Here is a 17822-nt window from a genome sequence, read left to right as displayed (position 1 = left end):
TATATAGCTCTATATTCTCAAATCAAGATACTTACATTATCCTTCAGGGGCCTGGGATGAGCTCCCTGCTTCCACCAGCTGGGGCTCTTCCTGGTATTCCTATTGACATTGCTCCTTAGGTTCCTTTTGGGGCTCCTCATTGTTCTCCTCCTCTGTCTTCTCCAGGGGCTCCTCCAAAATTATAAGGGGTGCCTCCCAGGAATCGTTCCATAATTCCTCCATGGGCTCTTTCTGGGATTCCTCCTGGGGCTTCACTTGGGGTTCCTCCTGGGTTTCCTCTCTGGCCTCCTTTAGACGTCATTGGTGGTAGCGGCAGTGTCCTGTTGGAAGATATATGACACATTAGTCTTTTGTTAAATTGTATTTCTCTTTTAGATAGATAGAGACACAGATATAATCTTAGGTTTCATTCTTGATTATTAAATACCACACATGGAGCATTACTCCATCATTGGCCAAATACACCACTGGCATATGGACTTGACCCAGGATGTTTATCTTCTGTATCCGATAACATTCTTCACTTTGGACATTTCACAAAGGTGGCAGGACTTTAAGCATCAACTTAAGGACAAATTTAGAGACCACCGCAAACATGCCAGAGAAACAAGAGGTGGTCCCAATTGGTGCAATGCGTGGGGTAGAGGAATCACCTCCAGGTAAATTAGTTATCATTATTAATATTGTCGAAGTCAGCATATTGGATAAAGTCATTTCAATTAAAATCGAGCAAACTTGGTTGTCTTTGTTTGAAAAGATGTGTACGGTACGCTACGGCGTGAAAGGGCATGCTATGGCGTAGAAGGGCGTACGCAACTGCAACACGTGGCAACAACAGTATTTAGTCTTTTACATACATTCGCACAAACACGCACACTTGTAAAATAGTTCACATTAATGGTAGTTGTAACACATAGTCATTTATGTCGAAATATAGTAGTATTTATATGTAATATTATAAGTTATAGGCATATCAGTAAAACATATGGTACTCGTTGAAGGAATCTAGTCATGTGTGGTATCATACTAATCCTCTTCGCATTTGCAACTGTCCGGTTCACTCTGCGAAGGAATCGCAGAGTGCATACGCAAGTTATTAATGTTAAGGAATTATGGACTATTATGATGAGTAATCTTGGCGGGAAGATCAGAGCTCATCCCCTGGAGAGATGACCCCCTCCTTTGGATTCCTGAGCTTAAACTAGCCTATGATCTGCAACCCCCTGGACCCTCCTGATGCCTGGATCAATAGAAGCAAGCATGTTTGCATATAAGCAGCAGCTCCTCATCCAGAGTTCAGTTACCTAGACCACAGACTTCAGGACTGAATGACTGTTCACTGGATCCAGAGCGCCTGCGATAAGTAACGGCTGTACTTATTATTATTTCGCTAAGATATATATACTGCTACTTTTTGAGAATAAATCTTTGTGCGTTGGAAACACAAATCGAGATTCGACAATCGTTATTGGATAGCGACAAAACGCTCATAACAATATGCACTAACTATTCAAATGACTATAATGTTGGGACTAAAAAATTCTTAACACCCCCACCAACAATGTATATATTCCCATGTTTTAATTAATCTCCAATTGCCTTTTTACAAATGAGATTGTAAATTTTTGAACAACAATCCCACCGAGGCCTTACGTCCTAGACTGCAACATAGTCGGCCAATTGAATAATCTGGCCACATAGTCTTTTACTATTTATTTTCTGTGAAGATCCCTTGGAAAATAAATACGTTATAAACAAATGGTGTGACGGCTTGCCTGCTTCTCCTGCTGTTCACATATGCCGAGGAGTCAATTTAAGTGGCACAAGACTCTACAAGCAAGGACACCCGTGATGAGGTGGAGAAACAACAGCCACATGAAGAACCATCTGTGGATAGTGGCCATCAGTTAAACTATCACCAGTTGTACCAAAAAAATATGAATCTCCCAACATTTTATATGCAAAAATGGATCACATTGCAAACACTCTTAGAATACAATAATTTAAACAACTTTTGAGAGATTGACTGATGTCATTGCTCATTATATTTGGAATCTACCTGTTGTCCCTCCTGCCATGTGGCACCTGTTGCCTTACAGGTTCTCTTAGTCTGGTCTTGCAAGATTACCAAATCTCACAAGACTTGACTGATCATTCTTTGCCCCTGCACTGACAGGCAGCTAGCAATAAGTGAATTTGCTGCCAGGCAGCCTATCGTGTAGAAAAGGAAGACTGTTGTGACTAAGGTAAGTGAGTCTGGGGGGGGGTTGCCTGCAGGGGATGCAATGGCTTCAGGGGAAGGGGTAAGATAAATTACTGCACGGGGATGGTAAGGAGAATGGCTGCCAGGGAGAATAGTTGCAGGGGGAAGGTAGTGAAAATGGCTGCATGGGGGAAATAGCTGCATGGGTGAGGTAATGAAAATTGCTGCATGAGGGAAATGGCTGCATGAGTGAGGTAATGAAAATGACTGAACATGGTAATGGAATGGATGAGATTCTATTTATAAAAAAGAGAGCAGCATTGGGTGGAGCATGAGCTCTGTATTATGTGGCGATTACATGGCTGCTATTTGTGGTCTCTGTGTACACTATAATTATAAATATTACTCAGATGGGGCTTGTAGAGGTTTGCATTTGACTATAACTCTTTGACCACAAATGTTCATATATTGCCTATATATGTCTGTGATGTGGGCAATTTTATTTGGACATAATGCACTGTCTAGAAAAAAATGTTTTCCTTGGTTATTTGTCCATTTCTTGTAAGCATTACATTTTAAGCAAACCCACATAATCTTGGGAATCTGGAGGACTAGGATCAACATAATCTTCCTCCTGGTCAGCAATCGTGGCCTCCTCCACCCACGGGTGGAAATATTGTGAAATAAATCCATTATGGACTTTACAGTTTGGGGTCCCCTTATATATTTTACATTATAGACAAAATATGCTTACAACTAACAAAGCTTGGTCCAGCCTAATATTTTAACTTTTTAATGTTCTGTGTAAAAAAAAAAATATATAAATCAAAATGTACTATAAAAAAAGCATGAAATGTCATTTTTGAAACATGGAAAAAAAATTATAATGTATGCAACCATATATAAACTGCACCACATAGGCAACACACTCCTAACATTTTAAAACATAAAACCGCATTGTAATGTATGGAATTATGTCTAAACATTTGAAACAATATACTGCAATGCAAACTGTCATATCATTATGTGTATTTTTTAAATTCTCACAGTGAACACAATTTAGGTCTGTAAGACAATTCAAAACATCCTCACATGCTTTGCCATGCTTTCAAAATAAGATAAATTAATTCTCTTGCTACTGAGACTCACATGTGAAACTTTCATCTAACTCTTTTAAGTATACAGTCAGCAGTTTTTTTTATTTGACTTTTTTTTGCAAACAAAATGGCACAATTGTGTCTACCTGCCATGATCTAATGTTATTAGCTAAATGAGCAATGTAAGGTGCAGGTGAATTGCCAATCATCCCATTAGATTGGGAGAGGCAATGCTGCGATTGGTCAGTTCCACCTGCCCTGGAGCATCATCTTTACTGTACCTGGGCTAAGTTCATCCGCCCTTCCCTCCCCAGTATAGCCCTTTAAGTTGTAGGCAGTCGTAAGTGTCATTTCAGTTCACAAACTAATTCCATGCAATTGCATCAATTGGCGTAAAGTCTGTTTGTGAACATGTGCAAAGCAATTTCACTCAAAATACAATGGGACTTACGTCTGGAGGTGAATCAGGCCCAAAATGTCAATGAGACCTTGCTTTATTACAGATTAGTAAATACTGTTAAATATACTCAGGCTGTTCAATATTTGTGCAATTCTGTTGTTACAATATTTTTTTAAAATTATTATTATACTCTAACAGTGATTTAAAATTATATAAATTATATTGTATATGATATAGACAGAGTTAGCAGCTTTGAGAAGCCAGTTTCTCAGGGGTAAGCTTTATGCTAGCCTAACTTTTATTTTTGTAGAAATCAATTGCTTTGGGATTATGTGCATAGAGATCCCCAGAACAATTAAAGAACTAAACAGTCAATTAAAATCCACTTTAAATCGACGCATTAAATAAAAAATATATAAATATATGTACATACTACACATAATAGTTGGACAATTTGTTGGGCAATAAATATTGTAACACAAACCATTTTAGTGCAGTGTGAGTGTTCTATTTTTACAGATTGGAATACATTTTCCATATTGGAGAAATAGTTCATAAAATAAAATGTGCTATTTTCACTGATCTAGTGCCAATATATATATATATATATATATATATATATATATATATATATATATATATATATATATATATATATATATATCAAAAGGAGGAAATATAAGAGCAAGGGCAAAAGGAAGCCCTTACTTATGAGTTACTCATGAAATTTTAATGAGACCTCAGGACAGGAAACCAAAAGTTCAGATCTTTTGAAAAGTTTTATTCATGATTTCAGGCAGCTAGTGTTTCTGGAATAGTGTATCTTACTAAGCAAATAATGAGCTCAGGAATGTTGGAAATAAGCTAAGGAATAGCTTTTGGATTACAAGCTTACATATCATTTACTTGTTTAGCAATTTTTTATAATGAAGCAGCGACTGAAGATTTCCCTCATAACATCCAAACAGCAAGAAAGTATCAACATTTATATACTAATAGAATATATAGACAGACTTCAAAATATACATCTTTCAAGTACTTTTTTTTGCCAACAGAATGTCCTTAACTTGAATTGTAGCCATTGTGCTCTCAGAAATGTTTGCACGTTAAAGGAAATTGTTTGTATAAAAATACCTAATGCCTATGTTTAGTAATGTAACTAGAAAATACAGTGCACTGAGGACAAACAACCAGCCAAACAAACTAACCTATATTGCAAAACTCCCACAGTATGTATAATATTAGCTCTGCTTACTTGTCCACATTGTTACTTGCCTGCAGCCAGTATTAGTCTAAGCTGACTTTCTGAAAAGCACTGACCATTTATGAAGTCAGTAGGTATGTTCTTCCAGTCTATTGCCAGAACCACTACACATCAATGGTAGTCATATCGCTTATTGTGTTGACACCAAAATGGTGATAGGGTAAATATCGACACATCCATGCTGTCTACATGCTGAAAATGTAGACACTGTGTTTGTCAACAGTAGTAATGTTGACAGTCACAATGTCTCCATTAAACGAGCAATGCAATACTGCCGCCGTAAGTGCAAGCTGCCGGCCAACAAAGGGTTATAAAAAAAAACAGCAAGCACTCCTTCCCCAGATGAAGAGTATTACTGGGGTTTTTGATTTTTAATAAATTTAGAGGTAAAACGTGGGGTTTATTTAACTTTTGGGTTGGTGCACTACAAGACACAGTGAGACCTGGGTGGTAGGACATGTTGGCATTTGTGGTTCCCAAGAGCCAGCATGCCCTGGCAGCCATGGGTATGGTGGTGCTTGTAGTACTACAATCAATGGTTAATGGCAGCCTGGGGTTGCTGGGCCTGTAGTTCATAAACACAAAATGGTGCTAAACATTAAAAGAAATTTTATTACCCCACACCCACCGCACCAGGGGTGTGTGAAGAGCACGTGGGCTTTCAGCAAAGGGCTGGGTACCGGCAGTTTTTTGCAGGCACAAGTTTCTAATTGTTTTGGGAGGAGGAAGGTTAAGCTTTATTATTGTTTTCATTTATGTGTTATAGCTGTTTTGTGCCGGCGGGTCCGACATACATAATGTCTACATTTTCACTGTGTGGACAGCACAGATGTGCCGACATTTACCATGTCACCATAAGGTTTAGGATATCAACTGTCAAAAATTCATACTCAACCCCTACACATGCTCAAAAAATTTGAATGGCCTGCACCCTCAGCCACACGATTCTTTCAGCTTATCTGCTAGCATGCATAATGTCTTATTACAGAGATTTTACACTACTAATTCATCAACGACATCAACATTTATTTATATAGCGCCAGCAAATTCCGTAGCGCTTTACAATTGGGAATTATGGGGCCCAGATGGGAATGAGCAACAAATTAAAAAAAATTACATTCAACTACTGACTATCACTTTAAGACCATATCCCAATTTAATTTAAACTTCAAAATGTTTGTCCTAAATTACAGACTGTTTGAGACTTATTTATGCCTTAAATATGTGATGAGAGTATGACATGAGGACTGTATTTTTTTAGTCTGTTGCATTTGCATATTCTAGTTTTTTTTATTAATGTGATAAAATAACACTAAGTTGTGGCAAAAGCATTATCATAGAGCTTAAAATGAAATGGCAAATGCTGACTATGAAAAGAGGAAGAGTTATAGAAATATGATATTATGTAATGCATTTCTGAATTCTTCTTTTTTTCCTAAACTTTTTTTCTGAATTTAATTGACATTTGCTAATTTTTTTGGAGGCCCGGAATCTCTGAATTTGTAGAACTTGCCAAATTATTTTGCTCCTTTTTGTGCTGATTTTTTCTGGATGGGAACTGAAAACAATGTTTTGATTGGTAACTGGCAATGGCAAGTCATACACTGTGGAAAAAATAGCTGTGTTATTATAACTTATTTCCTTAAGCAAATCGTATTTAGTTCTTTTCACCATTACATATTAAAAATAGTGAAACCAGCAAATGCTGCAACCTAAACCTATGAGTAAATTAACAGCTGCAAAGTTGCTGCATAACATAAAAAATGTGTGATAAAAATCCTGATAGGACCTTCTCTCCTCCTGTCTACTTATCCATTCCCTCCTCTTCTACCTGTGATTACTAATATTATAACTCTGTTACGTTGCATAGTTTTGTTACTTTAAACACAGGTTTTGACAAAATGGGGAACAAAGTAATAAAAGAATCAATACCAAAGGAAGCTTTACTACTGTCTGAATTTGCTGTTATTTATGACACTTGGCCCTTGCCATTTCGAAAAAAGACCTAGCTACAAGTCAGTGGCGGATCCTGAATAGGGGGATGGGGCGGATCTTTCTCCCCCTAGCAGGTGTATACTGCTTGGGGCCATACTTCATTTACATGTGCCTGTCGTCCAAGAGGCAGACAGATAATTCTCCCTAGCTACTCTGATTTGTGTTTTAAACACAATCAGAATGGCAGGGCAGTACCCTCAGCTTGCCTCTCGGCCGACAGGCTCATGCGCATAATGTGTGACTGCAGGCAGCCCACCTGCCCCAGTTATTAGTGAAAGAGAGGGTGGGGCACTAAATTGCCGTAACTCCCCTGAAAAAATCTAGATTTGCCCCTGCTACATGTGGCCCTAACTGTGGTGGTTTTAATTACAGATGCATGTGATTGTAATCACATGTTATATATTATAGTAATCTTGTATTTAGACATCAGGGATGTGCAGCATTCTGTCTTTGCTTATTCTTGTTTGTCTTGTTTGGTTTGACCTCTATGTTCTATGTAATATGCTCTATTACAATAATGTAAGGTGTAGCCTAATGTTATGGAGGCTTTGTTTTAAAAAAATAATTTCATACTAGCTGAAGTACCAGACGCTGCCCGTGTTTATATCTTCAAGTTATGAAGTTATCAATGAGTTGGATGTAGCTGTCAACATTTTAAAAATAATTAGCAGCTAAGATGTCATCCAAATTCATCCAGTGGAAGGCCAAGAACAGGTTCCTTGTGTCAAAGTTCTGCCCAACATGCACCAAAGAGAGGTCCGACTGGGACCCTAAACACTCCATTAGGCATTTGCCACATCTCTGTGAAGTTTTCATCCAAATCTATCCATAGGAAGACCCATAAAGATAACATATTTTAAAAGATAACTTAAAAAAAACAAAATCTATGTTGCAAGCCTTGGATAAATATACACAAAAAAACAACAGACTGTACTGAAGCATGTGGACTATAAATTTTAAAAGGAGCGCATAGGGAATAAAAATGACCTCTCAAGGAGTTTTGCTGGAAAGTCACCAAATTTTCTTGAAACTTGCTAAACTGCTGTATGGATTTAGTCAAATTCGGTATTGCTTGCAGGTTGACTGGTTGTGGAAGTTGATGCAGACCATACAGACTCCTCAACTTTGGGGAATGTAGACAACATTTTTAAGGTGATGTATTCCTCAGTTTCCATGAAGGGTGCCTTTCTTTGTTGTGTGTCCACATTGACCTCCCTTGTGGCTTGTTCCATAGAAAAAAAATAATAACCATTATCAGGGCAAAAGCAGTTACAGTGTTTTTCATTACAGATAAATGTTTAATAGCATTTTTCCCTTGACTAAAGCATAGGTGGATTTCCCTTTAAAGGAGTCATCATCCTCCTGGCTTACGACTGGTGGTGCTGTCTGCTTTTGCATGAAGCCTGTGTTTAGAATTTTTTGAAAGGTTTAATATTAATGTATTTTTCTTGTGTAAAACAATTCCACCTTAAAAATAGCACATTATTGAAAAATGTTCAGGCTTCTATTTTCAGTGTGCAGAACAAAGATTTACATGCTGCAGGATTACTGTTTGACTATTAAGGATAAACATTTGAACCATTATACAGTACTCATGAGCCTTAGGTTAGGACAGAGGTCTGTCTGTGTCCCGCGCATTAATTCCTTCGGGGAGCCCAGTCCTTGCAGCTGCTCTTCTCTCCTCTGTCATCTTATCCTTCACTCTGCATTTGATGTCAGATATGTGTTTGCTGCAGTTTTCTATTGTACAATTTATGGTGCCCTCTGCATTGACCACTTCACATAATTGTAACCACAGCTGCTTATTACATGCAAATGGGGTCTTGGCAGCTAGACTCCCAAAATCCACTCTTACAATGGGACTAAATTGTGTATGAGCACACAATTTTCAGCAAAACTCCTGAGACACCGGGGGGTAAATGTATGAACCTCCGGATTCTTCAACTCCGGCGAGTTCAGCGTCTTCAGCGCTTAAATTTAAAGCGGCGCTGCCTTGTAAAGGGAAGTTTCCCTTTACAAGGCAGCACTGCTTTAAATTTAAGCGCTGAAGACGCTGAACTCGCCGGAGTTGAAGAATCCGGAGGTTCATACATTTACCCCCTGATGTTGGCTTAATTCAGCAAGGTTCCCTGTACACTCCTGAGTATATGTTTAAATCATACAACACAACATATATAATCAGGCAGCACAACCATTAAACACAATATTCTTAAATGTAAAATATTCACACAAAAACAGCAGGAGAAAAAACGAAAATCCAAAAACAGCATTAATGCCCCATAAAGCCACATATTGTTTGGAACTGATTTTAAAGTTTTTGTATTTCAAATAACACTTCTTATAATTTAAGGCAAAACAGTACTTTTTAATTTTTTTTTTTTTTCTACCAAAAAACGGTTGCGACTGAAAAATACAGCTTACACAAACATTATGTTCCAAACAATAACAAATTAAAGCAAAATATGAAACCACAAATTGTGCCATATGCATAGATACCATATATTCTGATGCATCACACTAAACTGCTTGATAACTATACTGTTCATAAGTTAGTTATCCAAATATGTTTCACTATCCTAATTTCAACAACCTGATATAATTTGCTGCAATTTTTGAACAAAACAAAAGAGAAGACATCTTTAGTTTTATTTATTTAGAGATTCACACAATTCGTGTGCATTGCCTTTATACTAAAACGTCAAGGGAAGATGAAACTATAAACATAAGCTTTGTTCTATGGTCCAATAACTTTTTCAGACATTTAGATAAGTGCACATATATTCTGGAGTCCTAGTCAATTATATTTTGAAATAAACATGTGGTATCACTAATTCCACAAAATCAACTAATTGAAAACTGTGAAAACTGTATTCCTTTAAATACAAAATAAAAACATATAAAAAGATATAAGAACAAAAGATGAGCTTAGGCAGAAACAGAAACAAAATAGTTATTCCTTGTGAAGACCGGCAACAACTTGTTTGGTCACTACATAATAAAAACACACCAGCAATGAAGTAACAATTATATATAAAAACAAATTTGTGAAAGGAAGAGTTAATTTTAACAACGAAAACAATAAATAATAATGACAGCGACATAAATGCTTAATGTAAGGTATAATTATAAAATAAACTTATTTATCTAACAGTACTAAAGAAAATGTGGACAAAAAGAGAGACACAATGCAAAAATGAGTTATGTGAACAATAAAAGAAATATGAAAAAGTTAGATGAGCAAATCTTGAAGCAAAAAATAAAATTCCGAGAATTTCCATGATTTAGAATTTATTGTTTATAAACATCAAACTCTGACAGAAATATTATCTTTATTTGATGTACTTTCAGTTCCATTGCAACATATTTTACACTTTAAGGTGTATATTTACTAAAGTGTGGGTTTGAAAAAATGGAGATGTTGCCTATAACAACCAATCAGATGCTAGCTGTCAGTTTGTAACATGTACTAAATAAATGATACTTTGGATCGGCTGAGATGATAAGAGCTGATGGAGTAAAAATGCATGGAGTCAGTCAAAGTTTAAAATTAGTAAATGCAAATCTACATATACATAGTTACATAGCTAGTGAAGATAAACACACAAATGTATCATGTTCAACCTTTTCTAAATTCTAGATATGTTCATCTTTAAAATCCCTCAAGCAGTTTGGTGATTATTTTTCCAAGGGAGAAAATGTGTTCTTGACCCCATAAATGGCAATCAAAAAATGTCCTAGATTAATGCCAAAGTTTTAATCTCCTTATATTTATAGATACAAGATCATTAATAAAAGCAATTGCATCCTTCAACTCTTCCTTCAAACTAAATATTTGTCAGCAGGGGGACTAATCACAAGCAGCAATCAATTTGACATCTTTATTGGCAGATGTCAGATCAGAACTAGCCACAATGACATTCTTCCCTATACCCTTTACTGCTACACCTCAGGATTCTTACCTCAGGAAGCACCCCTTAATGCTACCCAGCTGCCTATGTCATGATGCATTCTTTGCTATAACTGAGCTGCCTAACTCAGGATCCTGCTCCCTCATATTGCTACCCCCAACTTCACTAGCCCAAACTAGTGCTTCCTCAGTGAGCATAATACTCCCTGTCATAGTATTGGTCCATAGTGTTGCTAATTGTTTGTTAAGATCCAAAAAATGGACTTTCAAAAGGCAACTCACTCACATCCAGCAGCATTCACCTTTATTTGATTGTTCTAGAAGTACATAGAATAAAATATACAATGGGTGACATTAGAAAGTATGAAAGATATAGGTCCTGATGCTAAACTGGATGCAAGTTGGGAGTAATTTACACTAAGAATAGCTGCCCGTAAAAATAGCATATTTGTGCCCATATGCTGAGTCGGTGGGAGATCAAGATGTGTTCAGCTCTGAACCTGTAGCATATACACCAGGTTTCCATCATGTACACATACATACACGCATATGCATACACACAATCAGGTCATAAGCAAAAGTAAAATATGATAGCGAAAAACACATTTACTGTTAAGCTTTAATATAAAAGCAGATATAATGTACAAAATCCTGCGCTATATGCATGATCAATGTAGAAAACATCTATCACCTTCAGAGATGAATTTGTAATCAGCCAATCAGCTATTCCAGTCATCATTATCATCAGCAGTGTGTTTATTTCTGTCAATTTGTAGGTGCAAAGATATGGTTTCTGACAGATATATATATATGTGTCTCCGCGCTGATCTTCCTCTGCTGCATTTGCGCCCTTACTGTACCAAATGACCCCTTCCCTCCCCCTTTCATCTTCTCCAGACGTAAGAGGCGAAAGTGTCAGACGCACACAACTCTGCATATGCACATATGCGTGCACTCTATATGTGGCCATGGATAGAGCAAATGTTTGTAATTTATGCTATGCAAACTGATATAAGTTCTTCTCAGCAACAGGCGCATAGTGTCTATTAGTACTTGAGATTAATAAAATATATTTAGAACAGCAAATAGCTTGAATCCTTGTACCTTACCTTTCCTCCTTTCTGGCTTTGAACTGTTAAATTGCTTTAAACTGTACTTACATCTGGTAGCATTTATTAATGATCACACATCCACAGTGCTCACACACATTGCAGATAGTTTGCAAATAAGTAATGAACTTTGCGAATCAACTGCAATTAACACCTAAGGATGTTTCAAAGCTACCAAGAAAAAAACATTATTCATTTTACTAGATAAACACAATGTAAACCACATTGCTGTAATTCAGAGCAACTTACATCCGATAGTGCTTAGGACTGATAACATACCTCTACTCTTCACACACAGTGTAGGCAGTTTGTAAGTAAGCAATAAGCTTTGTAAAGCTACAAATTGAGGTATCACCTTTGTCACAAGTAAAATGCAAATGATGTACGCATGCAACCATTTAACAGATTGTATACAAAAAAATTGTGCACACACCAGCCCTCCATTCCTTATTATATCAACATAACTTTGCTTTATCTAGTTATTTTTTACGTTTGTTTTATTTTATTTGTCTATATCTTTGTTCAGAGTTCTTATCAATTATATGTCTTTCTGAGCAGAGATTAATATTGCTTTGAAATATTACAATTATTTCCAATACGTAAATAAGGTTATTTTCTCTTATATTTTCCATATTTTCATTCCCACATCCAAATGTCTTTTGTTTATTTGCATAAAATTTGCAATTGTTTCAACTATGATTCCAAAAGTAGCGACGAAAAAACTAGTTTCAATTACTAATGCCCAGTCTATAAACTTAAAATTTTCAGCCCTGAAACTGACAAAGGTGAAATATATTACAGTATATACAAATACATACGAAAAACTAAAAAAATATGATTTTATAGTTAACTAAAATGTATTGCAGTCTAATCTGACCTACTATAACTAGTTTTCAGACCTTTCATGAACATTTTTATTCAGTAGATATATTGTAACATTTCAGTCTGAAGACAGAAATAAAAAGAAACAATTACTTTAGCTAAGACTGTTTTCCCAAACGTAACATATTGCAAATGTAGAAAGATCTTAAAACATAAATTAGTACAATACATTCGAAAAGTTATACACTTAAAAAGGGTTGATGTAATTATTTAATGCTTCTCTTATAAACAACATTATGAAACTTTTCTTGGCAGTCTGAAAAACTTCACCACAAGCGCAAAGAAATATTTACCTCAAGAGAGAAATGGTTATCTCCAGTTACTGCTGTGTCTGCAAACCCCAGGTCCATGGAGACTGTACAAATGTATGCAAACCCAAATAGAAAAGTTAATATCTGAACCTGGCAAATGTGTGGAAGCACATTTGAGATACATAACAGGGGTCATATACTAAACATAAAATATATACCTATTTTTCTACTTAGCACATACAAAAGTACACATCCAAATTCCGCTTTGCGAACTGCCCTCATAAAATTGAGGGTCACCTAATTTTGTGGGCTTGTTGATCACCATAAAAAGGTAGGTGTTGGTAAGAGAAAAATGTTCACTTTATAATCCTATAATTTTCTTTAAGATTTATGCCATAAAATAAGGCTTATACAAGCATAATTGATATTTTATATTAATCAGGAGAGTAAGGGGCACTAGGGTTGTCTTTATTATATGCATTACGTTTGTGTGTTGAAATGTTTGATAACATGGGTATTTGTGTGCATATAAATTCACTTTCCCACATCAAATGCACCTGAATGGTACAAAGCATTATTGACCATCTGGCCATCTGCTTACTGATCTCTCCCAGTATAAACTAATTGCGCATAGATTTGTCCCCATGCAGAGTTTGCTAGTACGTACACTTTGAGGCTGCTGTTTATAGTGGAATCATCATATGCCGTAAAGGACATTTTGGTCACCTGGGCTATAATAATAACAACTTACATATACCTCCAACATCCATTTCTAGGGGATTCGTCTGAGTTCATAAATATCCTATAGCCTTTAAAATATTGCATTTTGGACTTAAACAACTGTGGTAGTGAAAAAAATATAGTCTGTAGCTCCCTTTGCTTTATTACTGTTTTTCATTTTACAGTATCTTATTGTTCACTTTACTGCAATCTTGCATATACTTACCATGGTTCTATATGTTTAGCCACTAACATGATTAACTGCTTTAGGACATTGTTTCTCTAGGGAAATGAAAATGTCACAGGTTTATTTCTTTAGTTAAATAAATAGTAAAATACAGCTAATGTGCAAGTTAGATGTCAGTCTAACATACCAGCTCTCAGCCTTGTGTTTCATAAAAAATAATTAAACCTTTTCTCCCCCAAAGAAATTTTCTAATTAAAAAGAAGGATAAAAGGCTTTAAGAAAGTTGCTTTACCGAGCTCATAATGAATCTTAAAGGTCTTAAAAATACATGCATTTTACAAGGTACTTACAGTTTGACAGTTTCTAATAAGAAAAATTAAGGACTATGGAATCCTAACCTAAAAAAGCAATCAATACAGCTCTGTGGAAGAGATTAACCAACAGCAAGACCAATTAAGTTTCTGCCCTACTTCTAGCAAGAAGCACTGAGAAATAACTTCTCATTAATACATATGCCTGCATTGAAAATTATTTTATTTAATGGTTTATATAAGGCATCAGACAAAGGCCAGGAAATTTTGGAAGACTTTGTAGTTTCATTTTTAAACATATTGTAAAAACTTTAAATGTTGTAAATATATGTATTGATATCTGATGTGAATGAGTTCTCTGTACAGCGCTGCGGAATTAGTAGCGCTATATAAATAAATAGATGATGATCATCATCATCACTGGCACTTAATTGTAATTTTAGATGTACTGTGTTCTCACCACTGCTAGGACTAGATAATGTGTCACAAGTTAATAAAAGGGATGATAGATAGTTACACATTCAGGGCCTGATTTTGAGATAGGTGCAAAGCAAAGAAAAAGAACAAATTTGTACCTGGACAAACCATGTTACAAAGCAAGGGCTACAAATTGATTTTTTTTTTTTTTTTGCACACTAGGAAAATACTGGCTGTTTTTTCAGGTATGTGGCGCACAAATACTCAATGATTTAATTATTACACTGAAATTAAATTTGATCTATGACATGCTATATCCCAACTATAAATCTGTCCCCACATTTTTAATTTACCTCTCCCTCTAATGCAACATTGTTTTGCAAAGGTGCAAATTTGCTCTTTTTCTTTGCTTTGCTCCTAACTCATCATTGAGCCCTCAATTGTCATCTGAACTGCCAACATGGTCTAGCTAGCAACATAAGTTAATGTTTTTGAACCATATCCACAAAACCATTGCTGTAGTATAAGCAAAGTCACATTATTGGTAGGTCCTTTCTTTTATTCACACAAGTCATGATTCTCTATAATGTAACTGGCAGTCACTACAATAAACTTGAAATTGAGGCTTCTAAATACAATACGGATTTCATTTAGCAAGGAATGAAGAGACGGACTAGTGATAATGATAAGTGCAGAGAAGAATAGTCAGTCAGTACGCAGTAAAATCACAGCAGAATAGAGATGGCAAGTACTGACTGGGTATGTGTACACTTAGATAACTAATGGCATTAATGACAAGTGAATGGAAATATGGGGTGTTTTTTTTTGTTTGTAAAAATACATCAGTTGCATTAGCAAGCAATCATTAAAAAATGGAAGATATAAAATAAGCGCTTTCCCTATTCAAGCAAAGTAACCAAGTGGACATCAAAAATATAATAAATGAATATATAAAGTGTTTCAAAAGTGTGTGTCACAAACTCTTTCATAAGCAAAAAATTTACATTAAATAAAGGATTAATTCAATAGTGTATTCCTCATGTGTCATGATCAAATTCCAAAGTGTAGAGTAAAACCTAAAATTGAGATTCAGACTCCCATTTAGAAACACTGATTCCCATTGTTAATGCACTCACAATTAAATGACTTGTTCACAGCACATATCGCACATCCAAATGGCCACAGCGTCTGCACACCAAATGACCAACTGTCCTTACTGCCCCACAGAAGTTGTCTTTGGCAGATAGAATTCGATGAATTGTTTCAAACAAGAGATATAGTGCTTTTGGCAGGTAGCTTCCTCTCACATATAATATGAAGATAGAAAAGAGCAATCTAGTGCAGTACATTTTTTTTAAATTTTCTGTTAAAAATATATTATAAAGGCAATAAAATTCCAATGCTTACTCTAGATGCTAATACAAATAATCATTATTACTAGATGTAAAACATATGTAAAGATGCCCCCCTACCAGATACAAGTGGAATGATCGCACTTCAAACAACACAGGATTACAGATGAAAACCCGGGCTAAGGTTTGCTTTGATGGAAGAAGCTGGATCAAATCCTCAGGTAGAAGAGAGCCTTTTCAGGAACTCCCACTAGCTATAAAGGCTTTTAGATTCAGGAGAATCTTTTTCAAGGCCCTGTGGGGTTTGAAGCACAATTGCTCCACCTGTATCTGTAGAGAAACTATGGCTTTTGTTTTTATTAAAGTAGTGATTGATTTAAAAAGTGGAATGTGAAGATGTGGACAATTTGTGTAATGGAAAAAAAAACCCTAAATAGATTGTCAGCATAGGGATATCTAAATAGGACATAAATGTACCAAGTATGAGCAGAATTGGAATGAATATGAAGACTAGAATAGAGGACAGGTGTCTGACAAGTTACTGCTCATGTCACACATTGCAATTACCAACATTAGTATTCACAGATTTATTTTCTATAGAACAATCCAGAAAGACTGTCAGAGAGGCTATAAGCTCCTTTAATGCAGCTATAGACACGTGACATTTACAAGCATTGCTGATTGACTTATTTAAATTTAATTGATCACCAGGAGTTCTAAAATATTCTGCAAATTTAGGGAAAATCTGGAGCAATTCATAAATTATTTTGTTCATATTTAGTTATTTTATGTGTAGAATTATTTCACATAATGTTAAAAATGAAAATGCCATACAATATATGCATTTCTCCACTTCCATAGTCTTCAAATATTGTCACGTGATAAATAAATAAATAAATGTAAAAATTGAACACATTTTTTTTTAACAAATAACAAAAGGTATCGCCAACTTTTGATCTATTATTAATTTAGCCAGGTAAAAAATCTTTTTCTAGGGTAACCTCAGTTACATGACTCAGCTAAAGAATAAACTTGCAGATTGCAGAACTGTAATCAAAAGGGCAACCTCATGATATTTAAGTATCTGCATTGCATAAGTTAAAGTCTCAGTTTATGGCTGTATAGTAACACCACACTGTGTGATGTTAAATACTTTTGTGTCAAAAAAGACAAAAGTATTATAGGAGTGATACCTTTATTGGCTATATACTCCTATAATACTTTTGTCTTTTTTGACACAAAAGTATTTAACATCACATAGATTTTTCTGGCTAACACAGTACTGCAATAATAATGTTTAAAAATATTTTTTTTGCAACACCACACTGAAAAGGTATTGGAAGAGTCCAGGTACGGTAAACTAGAGGAAACATTCGAGAAGATGTTGGCAAACCAGCATCAAGAGTAGGACACTATCAAATAAGAATATAAGATTAAAATCTCAGATGGCATGTGTGTTCGTACCCTACCAAATACCCTACCTTTTCTAATATTGCTCATATGCCCTCATATCCCACCTTCCTAAGAAGCTATACTACAAGCTCAATTTAGTCCTTTCCCTACCATCCCCTTGAGTTCTGATAATCTGGTGACACTTTATTACAAAAATAAATATTTCAGTTCAATTATTTATGTAAATGTTCTACCTTGTGAAAAATAAAATTAATAATCAATAATGCAGTGTTACAGAATCCTCATCTTCATGATTGAATAGATATACCCTGTTA

The sequence above is a fragment of the Mixophyes fleayi genome, chromosome 5, assembly GCF_038048845.1.
Source record: "Mixophyes fleayi isolate aMixFle1 chromosome 5, aMixFle1.hap1, whole genome shotgun sequence".
In the NCBI taxonomy this organism is placed as follows: domain Eukaryota; kingdom Metazoa; phylum Chordata; class Amphibia; order Anura; family Limnodynastidae; genus Mixophyes; species Mixophyes fleayi.
This window is presented reverse-complemented; position numbering follows the sequence as displayed.